The sequence below is a fragment of the Rosa chinensis genome, chromosome 6, assembly GCF_002994745.2.
Source record: "Rosa chinensis cultivar Old Blush chromosome 6, RchiOBHm-V2, whole genome shotgun sequence".
Classification (NCBI taxonomy): domain Eukaryota; kingdom Viridiplantae; phylum Streptophyta; class Magnoliopsida; order Rosales; family Rosaceae; genus Rosa; species Rosa chinensis.
Window position 1 is genome coordinate 21,216,242 of NC_037093.1, and position 18,157 is coordinate 21,234,398.

General features: G+C 45.8%; 1 pseudogene; it reads right to left on the reverse strand.

The window, feature by feature from the left end:
- Positions 1-11,979: 11,979 nt before the first annotated feature.
- LOC121049859 lies at positions 11,980-16,757 on the reverse strand (annotated as a pseudogene).
- Positions 16,758-18,157: the final 1,400 nt, after the last annotated feature.

Consider the following 18,157-nt stretch of genomic DNA (forward strand, 5'->3'; position numbering starts at 1 on the left):
ACATTTATGCTCGCTGGCGGGAAAGGCCGTGCTTGGTAGGAGGCCGGTGGCAGAATCCAGATATGGTGCATCGGGCCCTGACCCGTTTCCAACCCATCTGTGAGTATTGTGATTGGATTTTTGGTGCGTTTCTCCTTTGGTGTGTACTAATAGCATGTCTTTGCATCGTAGTGAGGCAGGAGGTTGATTTGAACATGCTAGAGCAACGAGGGTGATTGGGGCATTTCCTAAGGGAGTGAGGGGGTTCTATCGCTTGTGCAAGCTCCTGATTTACTAGAGATTTGGTTTAGGGAGGCATCCAGGTGAGGGGTTGCTATTTTTGTTTGGTGTTTTTATCGTATGTAGTGTTGTGCCCTCGCTAACGTTGTATGTTTATTTTGCAACAGATATTCCGAGCGAGACTCCTAGCAAAAGTGATGCCCCGTACGCTGATGTGGATATCGATACCATTATTGAGGGGTTGTTACAAGAATCGGAGATGGCGAGGCGGGTTGATGTTGACCTGTCGGATAATGTGCGCGTGACTAACCATCAGGTGAACATGTTGTTGCCCGACGAGGTGTATCTGAGGTTTCCCGATACTATTCTAGAATATCTCAACCAGCGACCTGAGGAAGAAACAGGTGTCGAGGGGCATGAGAGGCTCAGGATGCTCGAGGACCGGCGCAAAATCCCCAGGGGCCGCCAATGCAGGTGGGTGAGGGGGGCGAGCGCCCTCAAGTACAAGTCGGTGAGCGTCAGTTTCCTGAGACTCTGGAAGTAGTAAGGCTGTCCCCTCAGGTCTCGGCAGGAAGGGTGGGCCTTGGTGACATGGCCTGAGCCTCGGAGCCAACGGTTGAAGTGGAGACCTCCGTTGAGGAGTTATTGGAAGAAGTGGAGCGGCGTCAAAGCGATACCGGCACCCGTGCTCGGCTGGTGCAAGACGCAGTGTTGGAACAGCTAGATGCTGTTTTTGGCAAGGACGTTGGTGCTCCAGCCTCGCGGGAGGTCATCACTGTTGACAGTGGGGGAGGCGGTGGTGACCAGCCAGGCAGTTGACTAGACAGATTTGACCGTTGAAGCCTCTGAGGTGCAACCTGAATCTACGGAAGGTGTACTTGGGGGTGCCCAGGTTACAGAGGTGGGGGCCTGAGGTCAGGTTTCCGGGGAAGATGGGATCCGAGTGACGGATACATGTGCCCTCACAGACGGGGTCGGGTCGAAGAAAAGGACTGTATCACAGCTCTGGCTCGGGAGTCCCCCAGTTGGTGTGAGTATCGATACTCGCGGGGGCAAGAGATCTCGACTAAGAATGCATCACGCTCGAGGTTGACTAGTAGGGACTCGCGGGGTTCTCGCAATGAGGTTACCAGGGGTCTCGCATGCACCCTGGGTGAGATTGGAGTTACTGATGGTGCCATCTTGCATATGGTTGCCGACTTACGGAACTGCCATCGCGATCGTAGTCGTGCGAATGCTGAAGATCCGCGCTCGGGGATCGGGAGGCGCAAGAGAGGCTGATGAGGATATGTATTTTTATGAGTTTGTATGCTTTATTTCTTTCACGTAGGTATGCTGATAATGTGCGATGCAGGCCGTGAACATGAATTATCATGCCTCTGCCGAGTTGGTGGCCCACTTTGATAGAGAGATAGCCCGATTGCAGGGGGAGTTGGATGTCAAAAGGGAGCGGACGCGTGAGGTTCAGAGTGCGCTAGACCAGGGCCAGTTGGAACACGAGGATATGAGGCGAGTAATTGATTACAGGATTGTGAGGAGGATGGAGTTGGAGCGATCACTCACAGTGGAGGAGGCTCATCGTTAGGAGGCCGAAGGTACTATCGTACTTCTACAGGAATCCAACCTGGATCTGACTGAGAGGCTACAACAGGCGGAGGATGGTCTGAAGGTTGTAGATCAGGTAAGGGCCTGGGTTAGTGAGGCTGAAGAGAGATTACAGGAACTGGAGAGACAAGTACGAGATCGCGATACCGAGTTGGAGCTTCGTGCTGCTGCCTTGGAGAGTTTGGCTCCTTATCCCGATCGCATGGCGGTTTTTGGAGGGGCAGGTTGGTAATCTGTAAAGGGAGGTTGACCATTTGCGAGACATTGAACTCGAGGCTGGTGAGAGGGAGGCAGAGATGGAACGGCTGAGGAAGGAGTTGGCTGAGCAGCAGTCTCGGGCCAGTAGCTTTGCTGAAGACTGTATCTGTTTGCGTGCTGCTGCCGAGACACATCGCGACAAACTCCACAAGGCTAGGCGAGATGTTGCGGACAAGGCGGTGGACCTCTATCTTCGGTCAGATCATTTCTAGGAGAAGATGAACAAGGCCTTCTCGGATGGGGCCCTGCATTCTATTCGAGACGGTATCGCGGTTGGATGGATTGATCAGGAAAAGATGGTGCTGGATATACAAGCCAAAAAGGCAGCAAGATCGCAAGCCAATGCCGCGAGTGGCAGTCGAGGTGCTAGGATTGTGATCCGAATGCAGGCTAAACCGGAGCATGTGTCTGGTCAGGGTGACGATCATGAGGCAGAGGGTGCTACTAGTGAGCGGGAGGCCCGCATGAGTACCGAGGGTGATGTGCAAGGAGAAGGTGTTGGAGAGTGAGATGGGGCGGGTGAGCGAGACCAAGTAGAGGAGCAGACAAGTAGTACCGAGGGTGAGACTTGATTGTTGTGTTTTGTATGCTTTGTTTTTGTGCTAGCAATAGGCTTGCTTTTTCTTGTAAATGCGTTGGATTTTGTGGAGACATTGACCGGGTGGTCTGGTTTTTGGAATGTCTGCTTGGTGTTGGGACGTGAAAAGTTTATGGGGAATAGACATTGTTGGGCGATATTCCCCTGTGCGTTGCATATATTTATTGCTTTGTCGATTGGTTGCCTTGTCATTAATGTAGGTTATTAAGGCAATGTGACGATTGGTCGTCTAGAGACGGTTGGTGGCGGTGGCATTCCCTTATCAATAGGCAGGGGTAAGGAGATCGATTGATCATATTTTCAACATGGTGTTTTCCCTGTTCATCATTGTGCTTCTGCTTCTGAAATCTTTTCCTCCCTTTAGGCAGTGTATGTTTCCAAATTTCTGGGCTTTATAGCTTAATCTCATCTTGGGTTATGGGCTTTATAGCCTAATCTCACAAGGACTCGGCTTCATAACCCATTTGGGGATTGCTCAATCTGTGCCCCTACGGAACTGAAAACCCATCCAAGTGAGAAACCCAAGCACTAAGATTGCTGGAGGTGTGGCGGTCTACAACGATGGAGATCAGGTGGTGATACAGCGGAGAGTGGTGGACCGGTACTGCCCTCCAGTCCTTCCCACCGTTGCCCGGCCAGCTTATCAATCCTCTTTAATCTTCTGCTGAAGCTCTTCAAATTTCGAAGATTCAGGAGGGATTTGCATCAAATTCAGAAGTTCCGGCGACGGTAGTGGAGTATCGCACTCGTGTGCTATGGCGGGTATCGCCATTGCGTATAGTATATCGCATGGCGTATGTATCGCATTTGTATAGATATTTTGTGTAGCACTATTGGCCGCAAAGCCTTTGTAATGAAATTCTTGGGGGTAGACCACCAAATGTGTCAGTGTTTATGATTCTATTGCTTTTATTGCTGTACTTGCTTTCGCTGGCATATCGTCTAATATTCATTCATTCAACTGTTGGCGTATCGTGTGACATTCATTCATTCGTTCGTTGGCGTATCACGTAACATTCATTCATTCGTTGGTGTATCGCGTGACATTCATTCATTCATTGGCGTGCCGCATGACATTCATTTATTCAGTCATTGGCGTATCGCATGACATTCATTCATTCAGTCATTGGCGTATCGCGTGACATTCATTCATTCAACTGTTGGCGTATCACGTGACATTCATTCATTCATTCGTTGGCGTATCGCTTAACATTCATTCATTCATTCAGTCATTGGTGTATCGCGTAACATTCATTCATTCAACTGTTGGAGTATCACGTGACATTCATTCATTCATTCATTGGCGTATCGCGTGACATTCATTCATTCATTCATTAGTGTATCATTTCTTTGGTTGGTGCATCGCATAACATTCATTCATTCAGTCGTTGGTGTATCGCGTGACATTCATTCATTCAGTCGTTGGCGTATCACGTGACATTCATTCATTCATTCATTCATTCATTGGCGTATCGCGTGACATTCATTCATTCATTCATTGGCGTATCGCGTAACATTCATTCATTTGATCGCAACTAGGAGCACAAGGGTTTGCGAGGGACAACATCGTGTTGTGTCAGCGAAACCGACCATGAGCGATGTTGTATGTTCATTAGTAATAACGTGTAGGCAATAAGTTGGGATTGCTATACAGCGTGCCCTTGCCTGTTGCGTAACATATGTGGGGGGGCCGGCGTGCGGCCCGTGGAAAAATTAGCGATATGACCGTTTGGGTTGGATGGCGATAATCGTTAGCATTGGAGTTGGAGCGACAAATAATTGTGGCGACTGGAAACGTTTCATTCATTGCCAATAATGGCAGTCATTGCTGCGCGATGGCAGTTGTGAAGTACAATAATAAAAAGGATAAGCAGAAGGGGTGGTGTTGCTTACAGTCATGGGGGTGGGTGGTGATAGCGAGGTGGGGGAAGCGACGTGAAAGAGATGTCGTGCTTCTACCATGGGTAGAATCGGAGGTGTTGGTCGTTCCAAGGATGTGGGAGGGTAGTCCCGTCTGATCCTCAGAGATAGAAGGTGGCGGGTCCGACTGATTCAATGATCTCGTATGGCCCTTCCCATGTCGCCTTCAGTCTAGTAGGAGTTGGCATTGTTTCCTTCATTACCTAATCTCTGACGGAAAGGGGTGAGGCATGACTCTAGCGTTGTAATAGCAGGCGATACGTTGTTTGTTGTTGATGTTGCATAGGTGTACCCACTCTCGGCACTCCTCTAGGAGGTCAGCGTTGAGTCTCAACCCCTCGGAGTTGGTCAGTGGGTCGAAGCAAGCTTCCCTCTCGCTACGCACCTCTTGCTCAACAAGGATTACTGCTTCGGTACCGAATGACAAGGAGAAAGAGGACTCGCCTTTGGCCTCTATTGGGGTTGTTCTGATCGCCCATAGGACCTCAGGTAACTTCTCTTCCCATAGGCCCTTGGCATCGTCTAGCCACTTCTTCAGGTTCTGCTTGCTTATCTTATTGACAGCCTCGACCTAGCTGTTGGTTTGTAGGTGTGTAGGGGAGCCATATCGGATCTGTGTGCCGTACTGGCTGACGAAGTCCCGGAGTGTATTGTTGTCGAACTGAGCACCGTTATCGGTGATGATTGTCTCGGAGATTCCAAATTAGCAGTATATGTTCTTCCACAAGAAGTTGATAACCTTGGCCACTGTGATAGTGGCCAGGGGCTCGGCCTTGACCCATTTGGTGTTGTAGTCCACGACGACAATGGTAAATTTGAACTGTCCTAGTGCTGTGGGGAATTTGCCAATGAAATAGAGTCCCCATTGGCAGTAGGCCCAAGGGGCGATGATGATCGACAACGGTACCGATGGTGCAAGGGAAGAGTTGGCGAACTGGTGGCACTTAAGGCAGGCGCTGGCGATACGCTTCGCGTCTTGCTCGATTGTAGGTCAATAGTACCCTGTACGTAGTGCCTTAAACACCAAGTTTCTTTCACCCGCGTGATTGCCAGACTCCGCCATGCAGGGATAGTAGGACTCGCTGCCCTTCCTCGAGTGAGATGCATTTCAACAAGGGGAATGACCTTCCCTTCCTGTACAGTTTTCCCTCTCGGACTGTGTACAACATTGCTCGTTTGCGAAGTCTGTGGCGATGGTCTTGTCCTGGGGCTCGATACCCTTGGAGAGGTAGTCGATAAATGGGTCCATCCACGAAGGCGGATGCTCACTCTCTGTCAAGAATATTTCCGAGAATGGCTTATCGATACTTGGTTTGTCCAGGATTTCCAGCTTGAGGTTTCCCATGTCGGTGTTTGGGGGCGACGTTGCCAACCTGGCAACAGCGTCTGCCTTGTTGTTCTGTGCTCGGGGGATCAGGGCGATTGTATGGTTGGCGAGACATCGCTGGAGTAAAGCCTTGGCGAGGGATTGGTAGTAGGATAGGTGTGGCTCTTTAGCTTGGAAATCTCCACCAACTTGGTTGACGACGAGTTGGGAATCACTAAAGATTGTTAGGCTCGTGACTCCCAACTCTTTGGCCAACTGGATGCCAGCGATCAGCGCTTCGTACTCTATTGCGTTGTTTCAGGCTTTGAACTTGAATTATAGTTCATATTCGTATGTGTTCCCCTCTGGGTCAGTCAAGACTACCCCGGCGCCACTGAGCTTACAGTTGGAGTTCCGAGACAATCTCACCAGAGGATTCGACATCTTCTCGGGGTATGAACTCAGTGATGAAATCTATAGCAGCCTACCCTCTAATGGTCGTACGCGGCGTGTAGTGAATGTAGAATTCGCCGAGTTCGGTGGACCATTTTACCAACCTTCCTGAAGATTCCGGTTCTGGAGAACTTGTTTCAGTGGCTGGTTTGTCAAAACATGTATGGTGTGTGCTTGGAAATATTGTCGTAATCGCCGAATGGCTATGAGGAGTGCGAGGGAGAATTTCTCGATATTGGAATACCAGGATTTGGCATCGTTGAACCCCTTGCCGGTGTAATAGACTGGCAGTTCGTTGCTGTCCTCTCGTCTGACCAGGGTAGCGCTAATCACGGTGACTAATACTGCAAGGTAGATGTACAAGACCTCTCCTGGGATGGGTTTGGAAAGAGTGGGTACGGATGCTAAATAGTCGCGGAGGCCTTGAAAAGCTTTGTCATGCTCAGGTCCCCAATTGATCGTCTCAATATGGTGAGTTTTAAGGAGCTTGAAGAATGGGGCGCACTTGTCGGTTAAGCGCGAGCGAGAGTGATAACCTTCCGAGTGAGGGACTGGAATTCATTCCTTGTCTTTGGTAGTGCCATATCGAGGATTGCCTACACCTTCTCAGGGTTGGCCTCGATGGCCTTCTCACTGACTACAAAACCCAGGAATTTGCCGCCCAGTACCCCAAACACTCACTTGTCTAAGTTGAGTCCCATACCGTATTGGAGTAGGATGTCGAAAACGATGCCCAGATTTTTGATGTGGTCTTTGATGGTGACGCTTTTGACTAGCATGTCGTCCACATATACTTCCATGACCTTACCGATATGATTTGCGAACATGGCATTAACCAGTAGCTGGTACGTGGCCCCGGCATTCTTTAGACCAAATGGCATTACCTTATAACAGTACAAGCCCCGACATGACCTTATAACAGTACAAGGCCCGGCATTCTTTACCGATATGATTTGCGAACATGGCATTAACCAGTAGCTGGTACGTGGCCCCGGCATTCTTTAGACCAAATGGCATTACCTTATAACATTACAAGCCCTTATCAGTGGTGAATGATGTGTGCTCCTGATCGCAAGGTTCCATGGCTATTTGATTGTAACCCGAGAAGGCATCCATGAAGCTGAGGAGCTTGTGGCTAGCGGTGAAGTCGACCAACTGGTCAATTCATGGTAAGGGAAAGCTGTCCTTTGGGCAGGCCTTGTTCAAGTTGGTGTAGTCGACACACATGTGCCATTTTCAGTTAGGCTTCCATACCATCACAACATTGGAGAGCCATGTCGAGTAGGAGACTTCTCTGACAAACCCGATGTCTTGGGAGTTTCTTGACCTCGGCCTGGATGGCCTTGTATTTTTCTTATGTGAACGCCCTTCTTTTCTGTCGGACTGGGGAGACATCTGGTAAGATGGTGAGTTTGTAGGTCGGCAAGTCTAGAGATATTCCCGGCATATCGGAGTATGACTAGGCGACCACTTCTTGTCTAGTCTTGAGGAAGGCGATTAACTTTGCTTGGAACTGCGGATCTGTTTTGGACTCGATCTTAACTTTTCTTTCTGGGTGTGTATCTGATATAGAGACCGATATTAGGTCTTCCAAGGCATCTGGTCTTGGGTGCTTGAGTTTTCGTTTATCGTCCTTCCATTTGCCGCTTGTATCGCGGGCATCGGGGGTCTCAGGATCCTCTCTTGGATCATCAAGCTTGTCAGAAGGGGAGGGCAGATCTAAAGTTAGGAGTACCTTCGTCTGCCTTGTTGTCTTGCGATAGTCAAGGAGTTGCATTGTCTCGCGAGCTCTTGATCTCCTCCAATGGTGAGGATGCCGCCTGGGGTAGGTATCTTCATCATTAGCATGTGTCCTGCTAGAAAGCATTGGAGTCCCTAGCTGGCGTCATGCCCTAGGATGACGTTGTAGGTGGAGGGGTAGCCGACAACGATAAAATGTGTTGTCATAGTGGCGATAATGTTGCCTCCCCCAAGTGTGATATGTAGGTTGTCGGATCCCAAGGTTGCCTCATTTCGCCTGCAAAGCTAATTAGGGGCTCGTGATATTGACTCAGTTTTTTCTTGTCCCGGTTGAGACCTTCGTAGCTGCTGATAAACATGACGCTGACTACCGCGCCGCTATCGACCAGGACCCGATGGCATCGATAGTGGTCGATGACCATGGTGATCAAGAAGGGGTCGTTATGGTGCTTTTTTATGGTGTCCTCACTGCGATTAAAGGCGATCGAGTTCCATTCGACCTGTGGGGTGTGGCAGCCATGGCTAAGTCCCAATATCTCTTGATCCCTGGGGCATTGGCGCTTTTGTGCATGGTGGGTCTCGGGTGCTCTTGGAGCGCCGCTGTGCATCGTTAGGATCTGTTCGTAGACCTCAATGGCGTTAGCGCCCGTGGAGGGAGTGAGGTATTGCAGGAGCTGGCCGCTCTGAATTAGGTGCTCGATAGCATTTTTCAGTGCCCAGCAGATATTAGTGGGGTGTCCAGACTCCTCATGATAAGTACAATATTTGTCGTTATCTCGTGGTTTTGCTTGGCCAGGCTTGCGTCGTGGTGGGCGTGGGATGATGTCCTTGTGGTTATCCCAGATATCTTCATAAAAAGCGGAGAGTGTGTTGTAAATTTCGTATTGGGGTGCCTCGAAATGCTGATCATCCCTGTGTCGGGTGCCGCTGTATGGTACATCACGATATCTACTACTGGAGGAGTTGTATTTTGGCTTCTCGGGGCTCTTCCCATACGGCTTATCGCTCTTATTGTTGTAGCCTTGTCTCTCTCGCGAGGGTCTGTCATGTTAGATAGGCTTGTCCCTGGCGGGATCACTGCCCCTACTTTTTGTGATCCTGATGGGATGGTTGAATTGAGGGACGCTGACTGGATGCGTGTTAGAGTTGGTATCGCGGCTGAAGGTATCGTATTCAGCATGTGCAGAGGCGGTAGCGGCATCAAGGAGGTCATCATATGTCGCAGGGGCATTGGTGTTTATCTGTAGTAGGAAGTATCCTGGTTGCAGTGCTCGCTTGAATTCGGATGCTGCTAGGGCTGGGTCAAGGGAACGGCACTGTGTCGCCTGTTTATGCCAGCGGCGGACGAAGTCTAGTAATCGCTCATTTGGCCGCTACTTGAACCAGAATAGGTTAGGTGTCATGCGATAGCCGCTGCCTCATAGAATGAATCTGCGAAGAAATTTGTCCCCGAGTTCCTGGAAGCTATCGATAAAGTTAGGAGGGAGATTAAGAAACCAACGCAAGGTTTCGTCATTTTGGGTTTCCTCGAACGCGTGACATGCCATTGCATTCGTGTATCGGGTACCATGTAGGATGGATTGGAACACCTCCAAGTGGTGGTAAGGGTCTTGGGTGCCGTTATATTTCTCAATCTTGAAGGGTTTGGACTCTGGTGGGTGCTTCTCAGCCTGTATTCTGGCGGTGAATGGTCCCGTCTTTCCCTGAAAGCTTGTCATGATTGGCTGCCAGTCGGCTCTTCTCTAGGCACTCTCAACCCGTACTGGCAGGGAGGCAATTGCTTCGCTCATTTGGAGTAATTGCCAAGTATTAAGGTCAGGTAGGGTACATTGGCAGTCGTAGCAGTGTTTGCACCTGAGGTTCCCTCCTCGCAGGTAATCGGCTGGGGAGCCGGTGCTGCGCCAAGTTGGCCTGGAAAGAGGGAGGAGTTCAGGTAGACCACATGAGGCCCTATACTAGTGCTGCCAGGCATGGGGCCAGCGGGGCTTCCCGACGTGACCCTCGAGGGTATGAAGGTGCCAGTGAGTCAGGTGGCAGGGTCCGCAGTGAGGACTGGTCCAGGTGTAGGGTCACCTCCAATAGTCGGTATCGGGGTCTCCTACTGGTAGGCCCTGTCCAATGAGTCGTTATGCCCCACTCGCCGCTGGAGTGCCTCTAGTAGGGTACGATTCTGGTTGGTCATTTTTTTGACCTCTCGGCGAGCCGCTGCAGTCGTTGCCCGCTCGGCCTCATCCTGTGCCTGTGTCTCCATTAAATAGTGCATTGCTATTTCGAGTGCCGTGGTTGGATCTATGGTTATGACCGAGCGTGTCTCGGTGGGAGGGCTTTGGAACTCGAGGGTGAGATGGACCTTTCGGGTCGCTGTTTCGCGAGGCAGATCGTCGTTACTGGTATCAGGAGTGCTGGTTCCCATCGATGTGTTGTCTTGCCAGCAAGGGGCGAGGGATGTCCTTCTAGCGCCAAATGTTTCAGTTGTCTCGGGAGGGGTCCAATCCAGCTGAACACGGGGCATATCGGTCTATTATTATCGCTGTCAGTCTCGCTTATCTGCAAAACAGACGAAGGTCAAAGGGAAGACAGGGTGTGCCGGCCTTCAACGCTTCGATCTTAAGTCAGTATCGAACAAGACAATGATAATGGAAAGTGATAGTAAACAGTTACCTCTTTGAGTCGTTGGAGATGACCTTAATGTAGGAGATTTGTGGGAACTTGGTTCCATTTCTTTCAGTGTGGGAGACTCAGAGTTCCCAATACCACCCTGAGGGGTATCAGGACCCCTGGCTGGGTGTTTACTTCGCTTATGTATAGGCGATACGAGTCTTGTGCTTCCGATACTTGTGGCTAGGAGGTATGTGCATACCAACAATGCTGAGGCATGGAACCAACATAAGTAAATGGTTTGGTGGTGATAATTTGGTGGATAGTAGGCAGGTCTATTGCAATGGAGTGGTAAGGGGAAGCCACGGAAAGTCTTGCCTGGTTGATGACTTCCTCATGGCACCTTATGATAACTACAAACACTATGATGCCCAGTGCGGGTACCGTGCGGGTTTTTAACGAGCTGATACGGTAAGAACCTGTTAGCTTAACCGGTTCACCGGCTAAACTCGGTGGGTTTACGGGTTATCTGTTAAAGCTTGTTAAGACCCGTGAACAAATTTATTTATTTTTCTTTTCAAACCCATTGAAACCCGCAGACCCGTAAGCAGATTTTTTTTTTTTTTTTCAAACCTTTTGTCAAAGCAATTGGAACCAGTTAAATTTATGTATATAATTTGATATCAGATTGAAAAAACAAAAGCAAGGCACATACTTATGTCAAACAAAATTATATAATTGATCATGCACTTATAACCAAACACTAGCCCCCAAGCTCACAAGATGAGCAAGGATCCAAGGAGAGTGAAAGAATGAGATGTAGGTATATTAATTATACCGTCAGTATAAGAAGCTTTGTATTGAACTATATAAACTAGAAAAATAAATTAAAGCACTGGAAACATAAATTAAAAGCAATCAAGTTTGATTGCCAGTCATGAAAGCTTCAAGAATCTGATTTCTCTAGTTGTGTTTATGCAGGTACCATACGTGGTTCATTTCCAATTTGTCTATCTCACATTCTCATGTCACTTATACGCAATCTTATTCCTACAACCAGATGCTCAATGAACCATTAGCTTAGAGGTTAAGCAACGCGGATCAATCACAAGTCCTTTATTATTTGTCAAACAAATGAAGACATCCAAACCTATTTGCAAATATTTCTCCAATAGAATATATCCTACAGTTTCGAGAAATTGAAGAATCTATAAGTCAAACAAAAGCACACAACCGCTGTATATGTATTTTTATTTTATTTTTTGGCAAAGGGGAATATCATTAAAAAAACACAAGGGGAAAAAGAACCCTTGAGAGAAACAACAAAAAGAAAGACACAAACAACAGCCTCTACAAGTGAGGAGGACCAGGTAAACATTAAAAAACAAGAACTGCAGCTAAGGGAGAAGGAGGGTGCTGAACCCAGTTAGGAGGACACCTCCCACTATAGACTAACGAAGCAACAATATCTGCCGCTTTGTTTGCCTTTCTATTGGTCCACGACCAGTTAAAATGCCTGGTTGAAAGGAGATACCAGACTTGAGAGAGAATATTAGTTGTTGTCCAATCCGAAGCAGGGCTATTTTATCTAAGAGAGTTGATAATATATTGAGAGTCAGAAGAACTGAAAATATCCTGCAACGGAAAAGTGTTGGCAAGATGCATAGCTTCTCTAATAGCCAAAGCTTCTGCAGCCATTGCAGAAGGGGCCATCGTCTTTATTGCTCTGCCCGCAACCAACAGACCATTCGAATCACAAGCAATTACTGCTATTCCACATAAAAGAGAGTCTTTGAACCATGATACATCAGTATTTATTCGAATGGTATTCATAGGAGGTGGAATCCATCTTAAGAGGCAAGGAAGAGACTGAGTAAGATGTTGCAATTGTCTTGGAATGGGAATCCCAGACTTGGTTGCTACAATAAACTCACTTGCTGCATGATAAGAAGACAAAGCAATCCTGATAGGGTCTGGAGGAATATGTTTATATAGACAATCACATCTATGTTTCCAACATCGCCAAAGAAAGAAAGATATGTGCGTAGCAAAGTCACTCGATTTCTCTAATTGACTCACAAAGAATAACCAACTGTCAAAAGAAGTAATGGTTTGGAGAGGGACTTTATAAGAGAAAGGATGAGCAAACCAAGCACTTACAATCCAAGGACAAGTTAGGAGGGCGTGTTCAATTGACTCATCATGACACTCAGCAAAGGTGGCAATGTGTCTTCTAGTGAGAGTTCCCTTTGTTGGAAGAATTCCATGGCAAGCACGCCAAAGAAAGTTCTTAATTCTCGGAATGGTCTTCAACTTCCATATCCAATTCCATAAGAGGGACGGGATATTGTGAGACCTGTAAGGATGTTGAAATAATTCTCGATGCACTTGAAAATGTTGGAAGTGATACCTCGACTTTACAGAAAACTCACCATTTTTGGTGTGAGTCCATATAAGAGAATCATGAATTCTTCTATCAGTAATTGGAATGACAGAAATTAATTGAACTTAAGCAGGAGATACATGGGGTGCAATGTCCACTAGATTCCAAGTGTTGGTATCCCAATTGATGAGGGAAGCCACTGAGGTGCGATGATATTGCTGAGGTAACAAGAGACATGATGGAGGGTTAGAAGGGATCCACCGGTCTCGACAAATATTAACATCAATACCATTTCCGATATTCCATTGAGAACCCCGAACAATCAAATCTCTTCCAATGAGCAAACTAGACCAAATCCAAGACGAAGAAGAACCTTTTTTGGTAGTAAGAAAGGAAGTAGACGGATAATAGCGTTGTTGCAGAAGACGGACCCAAAAAGCTGTAGGATTTTGAATGATTCTCCAAGCTTGTTTTGCTAAGAGAGAGTTGTTGAATTCCTCCAAGTTTTGAAACCCCATACCGCCATCTTTTATGGGAAGACAAAGAAAATCCCAAGATTTCTAGTACAGACCTTTAGATTCCTGACTTCCCTACCAAAAATTTGCTAAAATCCCATTGAGTTGGGTGCAGAGAGAAACTAGGAATTTGAAGTAAGCCATTGGGTAGGTGGAATTGTTGTCGCAATAGCTTTTATCAGAACTTCCTTACCGACCTGACTAAGAGTAGCTTGCTTCCAGCCTTTCACCTTCTTGGTCATAGAATCCTTGATATAACCAAGAGTAGCTTTTTTGGAACGATGCCAAAATGTAGGGAGGCCTAAATATTTCCCCGGATCAGTCACAGTTGGGATTTGCATGATTGAACTGAGCAGATGACCTATTTCTGAGGGAGTATTCGGACTGAAATAGATGGACGATTTTCCACATTTATGAGCTGACCCGAGGCTATACAAAAAGTATGGAGTAAATCTTATAACATCTCACAATTTTGCAAAGAAGCCTTGAGAAAAAAATAGTGAGTCATCTGCAAAAAAGAGATGACTGATACCCAAATTTTGGGGACCAATTGTTACTGGATGCAGCAGAGATTGTTGACAAGATTTGATGATCATTTTTGACAGCACATCATTCACAAAAAGAAATAGGAATGGAGACAGGGAGTCTCCTTGTCTAAGTCCACATGAAGGTTTGAAAAATGGACTTGGTTTTCCATTTATAAGGACCGAGAGAGTTGAAGAAGTAACACAATTCATAACCAGATCCACCCACCGATCTGCAAAGCCCATTTTCAGAAGAACAGCTCGAAGGAAATTTCATTCGATGCAGTCGTATGCCTTGTTCATATCCAACTTTAAACCAAATGTGTAATTGTCACCAGACTTGCTCAACTTCAAAAGGTGAAATATCTCATGGGCCACAATAATATTATCTTGGATTTGTCTGTCATAAACAAAAGCTGATTGATTCTCAGTGATTAGACATGGCATGAAAGTCTTGAGACGATTTACAAGAATCTTAGTCAAGATTTGTAAGAAAAGTTACACGATGCAATTGGTCTGAATTGGGAAGCAGTCACAGGTGCCTTAACTTAGGAATAAGGGCAAGATAAGATTGATTCATAACCTGGAGCAGAGAGGGTGTTGATTGATGTTGTAAGGCTGACTCATGAATTATACTTCTTACAGTATCCCATTGAGATTGATAAAAAAACAACAGAAAAACCATCTGGCCCGGGAGCTTTTGTTGCACCTAGATCAAAAACAGCATCTTTAACCTCCTGAAGAGTATTCAACTCAGTGAGCTTGACATTCATTTCAGTGGTGACAACTGGATCCACAAAATCCAGAACTTCACCCGACTCTTGCTGGCCATTCGAAGTGAACAACTCTTGAAAATAAGCAGAGAAAAGATTGGTAATTTCTCTATCAGTTTCCAACCAATCCCCATTTGAATCTTGAAGGCGCAATACTTTGTTAAATTGTCTTCTCTGAAGAGTTGAGTGATGGAAAAAACTCCTGTTCACAACTCTTGAAAATAAGCAGAGAAAAGATTGGTAATTTCTCTATCAGTTTCCAACCAGTCCCCATTTGAATCTTGAAGGCGCAATACTTTGTTAAATTGTCTTCTCTGAAGAGTTGAGTGATGGGAAAAACTCGTGTTCTGATCTCCCAACTTTAGCCAATTTACCCTGGAACGCTGCTGCCAGTGCATTTCTTCGTAGGTCCAGAGATTGGTGATCTGGGAAGTAATATTCTGAATCTGCTGCAGAATGTCAGGCTGATTGGACTCATAAAGCTTTTCCAATTCAACAAGCTTCTCTGCAACTTGAGTGGTGGGGTTGGAAAATGTTTTTCTACTTCATGACTTTAAGGCACGGCTGCATCTTGAGAGATTTGATTTCCATACTGACATTGCTTGCGTATCAGATCCCAGCACCCAATTTTGCTGAATAAGAGCTGTAAATTCATCATGAATTGCCCAGTATTGTTCAATTAGGAATTGTGAAGGTCCCTTGGACTCGCTGGGATGAGTGTCAAGTAAGATTGGTCTATGGTCAGAACCAATCTTAGGTAGAAGAAAAACTTGGTTGCGAGATTGATCAGAGCACCAGGCCAAGTTTCCCAATGCTTGATCAAGTCTTTCTTTCATAAAAACACGGCCATGGCGAATAGCAAACCAAGTAAATTTTGGCCCATTGTAGTGAAGATCACAGAGTTGTCTTCCACTCACAAACTCATGGAACAATTTTAATCTCCATTGAGCAGGACAGTCTCCTCCCCACTTTTCTGAACAATCTAAAATTTCATTAAAATCCCCTATCACTAACCAAGTAACCAGGGAATAGAATGAATCACAAAACGCTGGTACAGCAAACGCCAAAAAGCTACCTTTTCATTTTCAGGGGGATTTCCATACATCCATGTTATTTTGCAATCAAAACCTTCAGAAAGGAAAGACACAGTAGTATCTATATAGTTGGGAGTCGAGTCAAGGACTGTGACCTATACAGAATCACTCCAAAACAGAGCCAACCCGCCTCCAATACGAATTGGGTCAACTGAATGGTAATCAGAAAATTTCAGAGGTATTCTCCAGTTCTTGATGGTATCCTCTGGTTGACATGTCTCCATAAGAAACATGATCTCAGGATTTTGCTTCCTGCAGAGATTCTTCAAAGCTTGACCTGTCGGGGAGGACCCAAGGCCCTGACAGTTCCAAGATAGTACCCTAATTGAGAATGAATAGAGGGATCGAGCACAGTGAAAGTAGATCGAGGGGCAGGCATCAATAACAATTGCCGAAAAGTCCGACGGTGATGGGACGGTGGAGCCGCCAATGGAGATGGGAAGGTCATGAAAGATGAGGATTGATGGGTGTAAAAGTGTAATATTGATCGAAAGGGATAGATCAAATTGAAGTGGATGTGGATCTGAGAATAGAAAATAGGGAATGGTCGGTAAAGATGGATTACGGTAAAAATGGCTAAATTTGGGGTGGTGGCTGTTAGCTGGTGGTGGAGGAGAGTGGCGGTGGAAAGGGTAAGAGGTACGTAAGACCAGGGTTGGCTCTATCCTAGAGCGAGACGCTCTCATCCTAAAGAGAGAAATTGTCTTCCGAAGGTGGGGACTTTTTTTAACCGTATATGTGTATGAGAGCAAAGTTTTGAAAACTCAGACTACACTGAAATCAAACCAAACCAGAAACCTCAATTCATCCCCAATAGTAAGCAGAATTCCGAAGCAGTAGAAATCAAACCCAAAGATCATTTAAGAAATCAAACGCAGACCCCCAAAAACAAAATTCATACAATCCAGAACACAATCACACACATCAACAAAAGCACAAATGCAAAACCTCTCTGTGAGAGAGAGAGAATTGGGTTTTGGGTGAGGGAAAAGAAAAGGGCAGAGGCTACTGCACGTTTTGGTTTTTTTTTTTTTTTTTTTAGTTAACGGGTTCTAACGGGTTTAGCACGCACAGCTCGTTAATTTGCGGAGCTTTCTAATAATGGATTAATAAACGGACGGGTTCGTGCGAACTTTTAGCGTGCGGGTATCATGCGGGTTTGCTGGTTACAGGTATAAATGCCAGGCCAAACTATGATCATATTCAATTCATTAACTTGATACTGAGGGGAGATTGCCTAGCTAAAAGAAAAGGAGGAAAGCAGATGATGGAGGCACCACCGATAACCGCCCTAATTTTAGTTCAGTGTCTTAAAGGGCACTAAAGACGCAGCGAAAACATGGGTTTTCGGAACCGGACTCAGATTTTCTTTGCAGCAAAGCCTGCAATCGGATTCGAAAGACCAGACCAACCTGAAGCTATTTTTTTTTTTCCGGTCTGAAGTTATTGATGTTGAATTGTTGAGGATGGAAAATAAAAAGGAAAAGAAAATAATAAAAATATATGAAACAGACAGCGTTAGTGTTGGAATCGCTCAACTTCTACATTTAATATTGAATTGATGATGTGGCTTATTTATATATAGTCTTTGGATTGTTAATTTACGGCTTATATTAAAAGTCAAGGAAGCCAAAAAGAGAATTTAGCTAAGGAGAGGATACAGATCCGTTTCTTTGAGGCAATTCTAAAGGAGCTTCATTTCAAATGTCATGCTGATTACTCTCTCTCTAGGTCACTACTCATAAATATTAATAACAACAAACTACAAAGACCCTCCTAGTAGAAGTCCAAAACACAAAAAACTCCTCAACTTTTGGTTTTATACATCTAAGGACAAAAGTTTACACTTAATGACATTTCGTCTTTAGTGAGTCTTTTACTTTCCTTAATATTTATCTCTTCCTTTGGTAAAAATAAAAATTGACGGAGCATAGTGGACCCATGCTTTTGAATTTGTTTGTCTAAACATTTGCAGGTATAAACTCATCCTCTATACTCGAAGGTAAACAGTTATTTTACTATTCATAATTTCGATTATTGACAGACTTGAGTTGATTACTATCTGCAAAATTACTAGCAAAGAATTGCAAAAAGAAAGAGAAAAATTGAGAAAGTTAAAAGCCTATAGAGATAGTCTTGATAGAGAATCTCCCAACTATTGGGATATCATC